This window comes from Eptesicus fuscus, chromosome 14 (genome assembly GCF_027574615.1).
Source record: "Eptesicus fuscus isolate TK198812 chromosome 14, DD_ASM_mEF_20220401, whole genome shotgun sequence".
Taxonomy (NCBI): domain Eukaryota; kingdom Metazoa; phylum Chordata; class Mammalia; order Chiroptera; family Vespertilionidae; genus Eptesicus; species Eptesicus fuscus.
The window spans coordinates 20339179-20351867 of record NC_072486.1 but is presented as its reverse complement, the minus strand read 5'-3'; positions in this window follow the sequence as shown (position 1 = coordinate 20351867).

Genomic DNA, 12689 nt, shown 5'->3' with positions numbered 1-12689 from the left:
TTCTTTCATTTCCTCTTAAAATAATATATTTTTATTATTTTATTCTATATATTTATTTTTATTGTTGATACTATTACAGAAGTCTCCCATTTCCCTCCTCTTTTGCCTCCTTCCTCCCAAATCCCCCTCCAACTCCCCCTCACTCCGCCACTCAGTCTTTGCCACATTGTTGTCTATGTCCATGGGCTATGCATCTATACATATATGTTCTTTGGCTCATCTCTTCCAGTCCCCCCAACCCCTCTCTGATATCTGTCAGTCTATTCGATGTATCCATGCCTCTCTGGTCCTATTTTGTTCATTAGATTCCACAAGGAGTCCAATTAGGAGACTACTGCAATACTATGGAAAGTAATAATGCCAGTTGAACACAAGTGATAGATGTGAAAATGATAATAAGTGGCCAGATGTTGAAGATAGAGCTGCCAGGATTATTGAAAATAGGGAGAGAAAGAAAATAAAGATGACTCCAATTTTTATTTTTACTTTTTGCTTTTAGCAACCAGAAGTATGCACTGCCAATCACTAGATGAGAAAGCCAGTGAGGAGCAGGTTTAAGGAAAAATATCAGGACTTTGAAATATTGAGTAGGTAGTAGGAGCTGGACTGAAGAGAAAAGTCAGGGACAGACAAATACTTTTGGGAATCATTGGCATTGCATCTGTCAGTATTGCTGTTTAACAAAGAACCACAGAATCTGAGAATTCTACACTAAGATTTTTAATTTTCCAAGTCTATAAATTTGACTTGATGTTGGCTCACTCTACAGGTGGGCTTCTCTGGACATCTCTGCTTTAGCTAAGGGTCAAATTGGACTTTGCTCCTCATTAGTGGTTGGGTTTTCATCTTCTATAGCCGTATTCATTTTGGGCTCAGGTTTAAAGGGCAGCAGCTACCGTCTTTTTATGATAGCAGAGGCATTAGAGGATAAGGGCCACTGTTCAAGCACGTGTCTAATATCCCATTGGCTAGACCCATGGTCGGCAAACTGCGGCTTGCGAGCCACATGCGGCTCTTTGGTCCCTTGAGTGTGGCTCTTCCACAAAATACCACGGCCTGGGCGAGTCTATTTTGAAGAAGTGGAGTTAGAAGAAGTTTAAGTTTAAAAAATTTGGCTCTCAAAAGAAATTTCAATCGTTGTACTGTTGATATTTGGCTCTGTTGACTAATGAGTTTGCCGACCACTGGGCTAGACCAAATGACAAGGGCAAACCCAAAGTCATGAAGTGCAAAGTTTCACTGTATTTCTTGTGGGAGAAAGGACAAAGCTACACAAGATGTGGATACAGAGAGAAGTGAAAGAAGACAACATCTATCATTGGTACAATTATTTGGATTTCATCTAAGTTTATGATTTTAACTATGATATATACCATATTTTCCGGCGTATAAGATGACTTTATAACCCAGGAAAATCTTCTATACGCCCAGTCGTCTTATACGCCAGAAAATATGGTATATATCATAGTTAAAATCATAAACTTAGATGAAATCCAAATAATTGTACCAGTTTACTTCCTCACTATCTGTATATACGTTTCTGTTTCCTTTACGCTGGCCAGCTTTGTTTTATTGTTTTTAAACGGATTTGCCAATGTGAGTAACGAAAACTAATGCTTTCTTGTTTTAACTGCAATAATCATACTGCTAACCCAAGCTTAAAACATAGGAATGCTTGGAGTCAGTGTGGGATTTTGATTTTCTAGTAGAATTTTCTTGCGATGGCACAATATGCCATGGTCTAGTGACCAGGAAGAAAAGCTTCCCAGTAGATTTGTTTCCTTTTAAATATTTAACCATCTTTACCTCCTTTATAATTATTAAAAAGGGACGAGAATGAACTTCAGATAGTGTGGTTTATAAGTTTAATGTAGCACCTTCAGTTTACCCTTCTGGAGTCACTATTAATTTATCAGAAGAGATCACTTGTTATTTCAGTCATTATTGTGAGAAAGTGACCTGTGTGGCTGTCTGTGGCTAAAGGCTCACCTATGCCAGTTCACTCTCAGCAAAGGCCATTATGCCTATTTACAATATATACACTCTGTTTAAGCCTTTTAAAATTCATTATGTGTGGGCTGCATATATTTTCAGTGAGTTGAAACATCCTTAAGATTTCTGAGGTATGGTAAAATTACATATTTCTGGTGATTGGGGTATTTATCATAGAAAAGGAATTCTAATATTAGGATCTCAAATATTGTCCGCAGGCAAATTGCATGTCAGTTTAGTAGTGATTTTGGAAACAAGCATGTGGCTGGGGAGCAAGGGTAAAGCTCCAAATAGGAGGGAAATGGTTCATTTTCAGCAATGGCACTGGGAAAGTATGTTTTCCTCTTGAACGTGATTACAGAGCACAGTGCTGCATACTTTTAGTGTAAAAATAGAAAATCCATTATGAAATAAAAGCACTGTTGGTTTCATTGCTAGAGAAAAATATTCCTCTATTCATTCACAGTAGGTTTGTTCTCTCAGAACAAGACTTTTTGCATTACCTTGAACTAGAGCCAAGAAATATGTGTGCTGAACTCTAATGAACCAAATCATAGTGAATGGAGTTTTACATATAATAAGCAATAGGTTTATGGTTTCATGTGCCCTCTTTTTGTATCAATCAGTCTTGATCAAAATATACATGCTATCTATGATTATTTGTTGTCTTTTTATATTCAGATGCATTCTCCTAGTAAATGCCAAATATGCTCAATGCTAAAAGTATGTTTTTAAAGATAATTAAGCAGGTGCTGTGTCATTATTTGGCTTGAGGAGGCCAATAGGAGGAAGTCAAACAGCTGAATTCAGATCATTTTGGGGAGAAACTTCCTCCAAAGACATCAAAGTACAAAGATTGATGGGCATCTGAAACAAAAATAAAATTGAGAGTTGCAGTTAATTTATGCTCTGTTAATCTATATGTATAAAAGCCTAAGCAACCGTCCGACCATTTGACCATCTGACTGGTAGCCATGACACGCAATGACCACCAGGGGGCAGATGCTCAACGCAGGAGCTGCTGAGCTGCTGTGACTTGGCAGCTGTGGTTCTCAGGCCATGTACCCGGAACCAGAGAGGAGGGAGCCCAATTCTGGGATGTGACACCCAAGAACCACCCTCACGCAATCTGGGACCCCTCGGGGGATGTTGGAGAGCTGGTTTCGGCCTGATCCCTGCAGGCCAGGCCAAGGGACCCCACTGGTGCACGAATCCATGCACCAGGCTTCTAGTATAAAACAAAAGAATTCAAACCAAAAAAAAAAAAAAAATGGTGTGCATTTTCTTACATCACTGGGTTTAGATGTTGCCTAATCAACTAAATATGTCAACTTTACAGTGTTTTTATTATATAGACTACCTAAGATGGCTATACTCCTAGTATCTAAAATGTGAAGCACATATAAGGCAAATGGTCTTCAAGTTTACTTTTTACTTATAGTTTGGTTGAAGTTTATGTAGATGGTGAGGAAAAGTTTTATACATACACTGTATTAGCACTGGTTCTTATTTTAGGGCTCATTTATATAAAGGAAATAGTGTAACAGTAATAAATGTGTGGCTTTGAATTATATGCTAATCCCAAAAGGTGCTCAAGATCAAAGATCAACACTTCCATAAACTTTTAAATATTTGCAAATGTCTTTTTTGAAAGTCTTAAGTAACAATTTCATCCACAGTTCCCAAATGCACCATTTATTTTAGAGATATACAGAATGGATATGTAAAAAATATACATGTAATGACCTAAATATTTGTTTTTTTTTAATGGCCTGAAGACAGTGTGTGTGTGTGTGTGTGTGTGTGTGTATTTGTATGCATTTGCACAAGTGTGCATATGTTGAGAGAAAAACAACTATTTATTGATGAGTTTTTTAGCTATTATTATAGTGAACAGTAGGGATATGTTAGCCAAAACATTAAAATAAAATAAACAGACACTGCTTGACATCACACATACTTTTACACATCTCTCTTTACCAAGACGTTGTAACTTTGGTTCTGATTTGCACGAAGGTCTGTTTATAGTTAAAATTCTTCCTTTTACATTAATCATAAACTAAAATGTATAATTTTTGAAGCCAAATCATTCACAGTATATATGTTATCTGATATGGCTTGGAAGAGAGAATGGCAATTTGATGTGATCAGTTGAGGCAATTAATTCATTTTACCAAACTTCATTGACTCAGCTACCCTCTTGGCTTGAATAAATCCCAGGATTAAGCTTTACTGGTAAAACTGCAACATGCCGCTGAATGGTATCTCAAACAGGATTTCATTATCTAAGTGCTAAATGAACTTTTTTTCTGTGAGGGGATGAGGGTAAAAAGTTCTCACAGCTGCCAGACAAAGAATGACTCTATTTGAAGAGTGGTTGGAAGCACAAATGTTGATTATCTGAATGAAAGAATTTAATTAAGTTTCCTAAAGAACAGGATACTACTGACATCATTGATTGGCTAAATGAAGCAGGGAAATACAGTATTTAACATTACGATATTTTTCACTTAATCATGCCAGTATTAGATCTTGGCTGGTGTCCTGGAATATGCACAATGGCTTGGCAATGAACTAATTATTTAGCAATTGCAGATGTGGAGCTTTGGGGTGTGAAAGTCTCTTTGCCAAGATGGTTTTGGGAAAAGAACCAAAGCAATCATTGCATTTCCTCATCTATGCGCATATCCTTGTTTATGAATATGGCTAAGATCACGACATCAACATCAGATGATCACATCACAAAACACATTCAATTAACCTCCAAAAGTGGTTATTAACACATCAGACTGAGGACAAAAAACCCAACTGGCCTGGGTCGTAATCCACACAAATAGCTTAAAATGTGCATAAAACACCTTCAAACAATTACCCATATTTTGATAAAGTAGATCATATCTATTAGTTCATGAAAAGTATTTAATGAGGATATTTAAGGTCACATTAACTTTCATTACAACTGAAATTTATTGTGGGTGGCCAATGTTAATGGAGCTGTAGGTCACATCATTCTCATTTAACCGCAAAAACCTGCCTCAATGGCTAAGGACCCTCAACATTAAAGTCAGCAATGTAAAGAACATTAGACTGCTACCAATAGTCAACAGTGTTATTATCATTAATATATATCCCTAAAATTAGTTCAGCATTTAGATATGCCTCTATATGAGAAAAAAAACAAGAATATGGCCAAGATATCAAGAGTCAAATTTCTTCTTTTTTTTTGTAATTGACCCTGAAAATATTAATTATAGCAAAGAACTATACATTAGTCTTTATCTGTGTGGTTCAGTGTTAATAGAATTAAGTCATACACTATTGTTTGTTCAGTGGCATGTCATTTACTCTCCACATATTGGTGAATTTTCCAGTTTTATTCATGTAATTAATTTCTAGTTATATACTATTGTGGTCAGAAAAAAATACTTGATGTTATTTTAGTCCTCTTAAATGTATTAAGACTTGTTTTGTGGCCTAACATATGAGCTATTCTAGAAAATAATAAATTTTCTATTTATTGAAGAAAGCATGCATCAAATAACTATGCCCAAAATATACGCACCTTTGTATATCCACACCCAACCACCCACTCCCAATCCCCTCCTCATCCAATGCATGTAGCCATTTACCTAATATTATAAATTCAGTGAGGGCTTTGTTTGGAAATACTTTGAAATTCTCTTATTTTGACCTGCTGTCTTTAAATGGAACCAAACATATTAGAAAAAAAATCTATTTCAGAGTCGACATATCTAAAGGGCACTGTACTTCTTTTGTTTATCTCAGGTTAAACAACATGGTCTCTCTTTATCAATTAGTTTATAATATAAACTTGCTACAACGCTGACATAAAGGTATATAAAAATACAGGGTAAACATTGTACTTTAATATAGGTGTATGAACTACATATCCCACAATAATACAGTGCTGGCAGGAACGAAGAGATTAATTCTTTGCAAGCTTCTCCAAAATTCTAACAAAGAATCATTGTTTTATCTTGCTCTTATTTGAGAGATACAAGCATACATTTTTGGCCTGTGATGATTCATACAATATTGTTTGAAACTGACTTGGGATTCACTTATTACCTTCCAAAGTATAACTGTGGACTTAGTTAAAGTTGTCTCCAAATCTAGTTTTGTGGGGTATAAGGTCAACATTCATTTTATTTATTTATTTATTTATTTATTTATTTATTTATATTAATTTAAAAAATCTTTATTATTAAAAATATTACATATGTCCCCCCTTTTCCCCATTGACCCCCTCTAGCCTGCCCTCACTCCTCACCCCAGGCCTTCATTTTAATTATGACTCAAATACCACAGTTACTAAAATGTATTTTTGTGTACTACTTCTAATGTTTATTTCCTAATCCTTTCTAAAGAAAGCTATTGTCAAGAACTTATCTTGTCATGGATATCCAAAATTAAACCCACACACTTGTACCAGAAAAAGAAAAACACATATACACACACAAATTCCACTATCACTTGTGTCTTAATAATCTTCCCAATGGATTTTCTATTTACCTAATACTAAATTTAGGCCTACTGAAAATTCAGGAAAAGAAACACACACACACACACACACACACACACACACACACACACACATTTCCACTATCACTTGTTGTCTTCGTAATTTGGGCCTACTGAAAATTCACATTGGGATCTAATAAATTGGAATAGGGACAAACTGAATTTCTAGAAGTGTTTTGAGAAGAGTTTGTACAAGAGATACTCTAAATTAAAATCATAAAATAAAATTCTATTGATATTTTAAAATTAACTAACCATAATATTATAGCATTTGGGAAGAAAACCTACCACTGTGTTTATACCAAGAATTATTTGTTTTTATTTAAAAAATGACCATTGTTTTGAATTTAACCTAAGGGATATTGCGACACCGACCTGAAAATAAAAATGATGTAAAAATACCACCCCTTTGATACTGAGCCAATGTAAGTAAATTATGATTTGGATATTTTCTGCTCTTTGCTTGCTGATACTTTCTGGAAATTATTTAAGGTATCTTTAGAACATTTTTGGGGGTAAAGAATGAAAAGAAAGAAACTAAACTTTTTTTTTTTTAACTTTATGCCCTGAACCAAAAATATAATTCTGTTGATGCCTACCTTAACTATATAAAGAACATATTTTTATTTATTAATTACTAGAGGCCTGGTGCATGGATTCATGCACTGGTGGTGTCCCTTGGCCTGGCCTGCACCTTCTTGAAATCTGGGACCCCTCCGGGAATGTCCAAGAGCCAGTTTCTGCCTGATCCCTGCAGGCCAGGCTGAGGGACCCCACTGGTGCATGAATCTATGCACCAGGCCTCTAGTATGCATATAAGATCTTTGCTTAATCTCCTCCTACCCTCCCCCCTCCCCCCTTTCCTCTGAGATTCATCAGTCTGTTCCATGTTTCCATGCCTGTGGATTCTGGTTCTGTGTTGAGCATCTGTCCCCTGGTGGTCAGTGCATGTCATAGCTACCGGCTGGTCGTCCAGTTGTCCTGTCAGCCAGTCTCTTAGGCTTTTATATATATTGATGAATAATGAGTGGGACTCCACTGTGAAGCTGAAATATATTCACTAATCAGAGCAACTTTAAGTTCTTGGCTTCTAACATTATTGCTTGTTCAGACTGCTGTATGATGAGACCATTGGTGGTTCCCAAATCTTACATGTTAAGCATGGCTTCCCTAAGGCTCTGTGAAACAGTGATAAGTGGGGATATATTCTAAATCAGAACCTCCTGAGGACAGTTTCAGAATATCTTTGAATAAGTTTTTCCTTAGTCTTTCATCTTTAGATTCACTGAATGACCTTTGAGTTTTGATCTCTACAAGTGGATTGGGGAAAAGTTATCCTGGGTTAAAGAACTGGAGATGGAGCAAGGGGGTTATATGCTGTGACTGCCAGGACTCATTGGGAGAGATGCTATTACATCTGGTTGTATTTAATGTCTTTGTTATTGATATGGAAGAGCTGTTTAAAAGTGCATTAATCTCAGGGGAGATACTGTAGACTACAAAGGCATATGAAAAACACAGTACAAACAGGATAACAAGAAGGAAATTGTATTTTCCTTGGACTGTAATTTCCAGCCCAATATTTTACTGGAAAAGAAAAACACAGACACTCCCTTCCGACACTCCTCCAACTCCAGTTACCACAGCACAGAGGACTAGTAATTCCAGTTGAAAAATATGGTACTGGCAATTTTTACAAATTTACAATAACACTAAGTGTAGGTGGTATTAGTCATATTAAGATGAGAACGTTGAGGCAAACAAGTACATTAGTGAGTAAGTGGCAGAATCTAACTTGAACTTAGGGCTGTCAGATATCAAATTCATACATGCTCCATTTCTCTGGAATGCTTTGCTTCCCCAAAATGTATAGCAAGTGAATGTCATTAGTTTTACTTGTGGAGGACATAAAGAGTATTTTATTTATTTATTTATTTATTTATTTATTTATTTTAAATATATTTTATTGATTTTTTACAGAGAGGAAGAGAGAGGAATAGAGAGTTAGAAACATTGATGAGAGAGAAACATCAATCAGCTGCCTCTTGCACACCCCCTACTGGGGATGTGCCCGCAACCAAGGTACATGCCCTTGACCGGAATCGAACCTGGGACCTTTGAGTCTGCAGGCTGACACTCTATCCACTGAGCCAAACCGGTTTCGGCATAAAGAGTATTTTAGAATTACTTCTTTCTGCTTGATAAAATCCTAGTCAGAGCTTATCTGGACTATTAGATTTTCTGAATACTTGCAAAAACTAGAAATATTAAAATGCTTGAATTTCCCAAGCTAATAAAATGGTAATTGGCACAAGATGCAAAGTAAAATACATAGCATAACACATAGAATATATTAACATAGCTTAGACTTTTTTAAACAAATGATTTACATAACCATTGGCTTATATCCAAAAGTCTTAAAAGAACTAAAGTATATATTTGTAAAAGTGAAATTAGTAAGGAGATTTAAGGAAGGCAATAAGGAATATAAGAGTAAGACTACCTATTTTACCCTCTATTTATATTAATATCTTATTGTAAATTATCTACAAATTTTAAAAGGCAATATAGCATGATGGTTAAGAGGTTGAACTCTAGAGTCAGATTGCCTGTATTTAAATAGCTTACCAATTTTAACCCAGATTAATTTTAGATGGTAATCAAGAATAAAAAGCATTTGTTTGAGGAAAAAGGAACTGCAGCCTGGGAGACACAGATTCAGGTAGCAACCTAACTTGTATTCTGCTGTGACAAAGTGAGGCCACCCAGGTTCTCAGTTAGGTTCATTTTATATAAATGAAGTGTCCAAATTGTGCAGTTCTGATTAGACAGGGCAGGTCTCATTTTATGGTAGAAAGAGGAAACCAGCGTTTCCCTGCAGTGGTTGACTCAGACGGGAAACAAGCAGGGCACAGTACAGGAAGCCGGGAGTTCAGGTCAGGGTTCTCTCCAGTATACAGATATGTGAGGAGCCTCTGTTAGCCACTAGACTTTCATTACTCATGAAATTTGGGCCCTTGGTTGACCATGGGGATTCCATTTCAGCAGATAACTTTTTTTCTTCAACTAAGACAGAAGAGATGATTTATTGTACACATTATATTCAGCCACAGCTGAGAACAGAACCAGTCCAGAATGTCACAGGTCCAGGGCAAAGGACCAAAAGGGCCGTTTTTGTAAGAGCTGGGTGGGTCATTCAAAAGGTAGTTGTGGGTTCAGATGGTGATGCATGTTCTAGATCCATCGAGAAGTTGTGGACAGCAGGCGTGTAGTTCAGCAATTTATACCAGCATCCTGGCCTCTGGCTTTCCTTATTTCTGCTCCTGTGGTTTCCACGGGTGCACAAGATAGCTGTTTCCTTGGACCTCTGCCCCACCTTTCTTCTTTTGAGCTTCAGCCTGTGCATTCACTTCTTCCTCCACTTGGCTCTCGTGGTGCTGAGGTTTCTAAGAAGATGGTGCTAAGAAGAAGAGAGAGAGTCAGTAGATAAATTTCTTTTTTTATTTTTTATTTTAAAATATATTTTATCGATTTTTTTACCGAGAGGAAGGGAGAGGGACAGAGAGCTAGAAACATCGATGAGAGAGAAACATCGACCAGCCGCCTCCTGCACACCCCCCACTGGGGATGTGCCCGCAACCAACGCACACGCCCCCGACCGGAATCGAACCTGGAACCCCTCAGTCTGCAAGCCGACGCTCCATCCACTGAGCCAAACCGGTCTTGGCAGATAAATTTCTTGTTGGAGTTCACATCAAAGAAGATTTCTTCTCAGGGTCCATACAACTTTGAGCAAATTCTAGTATTTCTCTAAGTTACATAAACTTTATTTTCTTTTCATCTGTAAAATGGACATAATAATTACACATAACTAATATGGTCTAGTATGACAGGTGGGAGTTAATGTTCATAAATAATTTTGACTTAGTACTCAGCATAAGTCAGTTGGGTTATAACATTGAATGGAATAAGTGCTAATTATTATTATTAGCTATAAATGTATATTCCAAAATTTGTGGGATTGTTACTAATATTTCAAATTAAATTTGATAAACTGCAAATTTATTTTCCTTGACTAAACTTCTGCCAAGTGCATTACTATCTATATATACGAGAGTCCCGATGCATGAAATTTGTGCAAGAGTAAGCCTTCCTTCCCTCGGCTGCCAGCACTGGCTTCTCTCTGGCACCCAGGACCTGGGCTGGCTTCCCTCCGGCCGCTGGCAGGCACTTGGGACACCGGCTTCCCTCTAGCCCCGTCTTCGTCCAGTCTAATTAGCATATTACCCTATTTATTATTATAGATAAAAGCCTAATATGCAAATTGTCCTCATGGGAGTTCAACCAGGAGACCGATTACTTGCTACGATGTGTGCTGACAACCAGGGGGTGGTGCAGAATGAAGGCTCTGGCCCGTGGCCGGAAGGCCCTGATAGGCCCTGATTGCCAGCCAGGCCTACGGACTCTACGAGCCTATAGTTAGTCTATAGAATCAAATGTATAAGAGCAATTGGGCTCAGTTAATAATCCTATCTAATAAAAGAGTAATATGCAAATTGACCATCACTCCAAGACACAAGATGGCCACCCCCATGTGGTCAAAGATGGCTGCCCCCATGTGGACACAAGATGGCCTGCACAGGAGGGAAGTTAATGGGCAGTTAGGGGTGATCAGGCTGGCAGAGGAGGGCAGTTGGGGGAGACCAGGCCAGCAAGAGAGGGCAGTTGGGGGAGGACCCCAGCCTGCAGGAGAGGGGAGTTTGGGGGACCAAGCCTGCAGGGGAGAGCAGTTGGGGGGAACCAGGCCTGGAGGGGAGGGCAGTTGGGGGGGACCAGGCTTGCAGGAGAGGGCAGTTGGGGTGGGGACCAGGCCTGCAAGGCAGGGCAGTTGGGGGAGACCAGGCCTGCAGGGGAGAGCAGTTGTTGGCGATCAGGCCAGCAGGGATGGCAGTTAGGAGTGACCGGGCCAGCAGAAGAGGGCAGTTGGGAGAGACCAGGCCAGCAGGGGAGGACAGTAGGGTGACCAGGACTGCAGGGGAGGTCAGTTGGGGGGGACCAGGCCTGCAGGGGAGGGCAGTTGTGGGCTATCAGGCCATCAGAGAAGGCAGTAATGGGTGACCGGGCCGGCAGAGGAGGGCAGTTGGCGGGGGACCGGGCCAGCAGGGGAGGGCAGTTGAGGAGGACCTGGCTGCCTGGGAGGGCAGTTGGAGGGGATCAGGCCTGCAGGGGAGGGCAGTTGTGGGCAAGTTCAGGCCAGCAGAGGAGGACAGTTAGGGGCTACCAGACTGGCAGGGGAGGGCAGTTTGGGTTGACCAGGTTGGCAGGGGAGGGCAGTTAGGGGCAATCGGGCTGGCCGGGGAGCAGTTAGGGTGTCAATCAGGCTGGCAGGGGAGTGGTTAGAGGATGATCAGGCTATCAGGCAGAAGCATTTAGGGGCAATCAGGCATAGGCTGGTGAGCGGTTGGGAGCCAGCAGCCTGGATTTTGAGAGGGATGTCCGACCGCCCGTTTAGGCCCGATCTAAATGGGCAGTCAGACATCCCTCAAGGGGTCCCAGATTGGAGAGGGTGCAGGCTTGGCTGAGGGACACCCCTTCCCCCCCCTATGCACAAATTTTGTGCACTGGGCCTCTAGTTAAATAATAGTATGCCTAGCAAAATATATATATCCCAATCTGTGAGCTTACTTGCAAAGTAATCACTCTTGGGAAAAGATATTTATTGACCAAACAATATTGCCTTGGTTGTCAATTATTTTGAGCTGTTCTTTTGGAATTTACCAGTGGCATTTACAAACATATCCGCAATGAGCCAGTAATTGAAGATCTTCGTACTTTGAACAAGAATTCAATTTGAGAAGACAGGCATTTGGAGCCAAGCTTGATGAATAAGGCAGTTAATCAAGACTGGGTTTAATTAAAGTGATGAGATGGATTTCTCTGAGTGACTCATAAATAGTTTTGAGATCAATTCCTTATTTGGGGTGATGGCAGCAATTCATATGCACCAAGAACTTTGCCAGGGACTTTACATACTGACTCACATATGCCCAAGGTGATTTTGTGGTCAAAACATTTTTTTTTTTTTTTGCATTGATAACTCTGAATGATTGGTAATCAGATTTTAATTATATACCAGAAAGAGTCAGGGGCTGAGT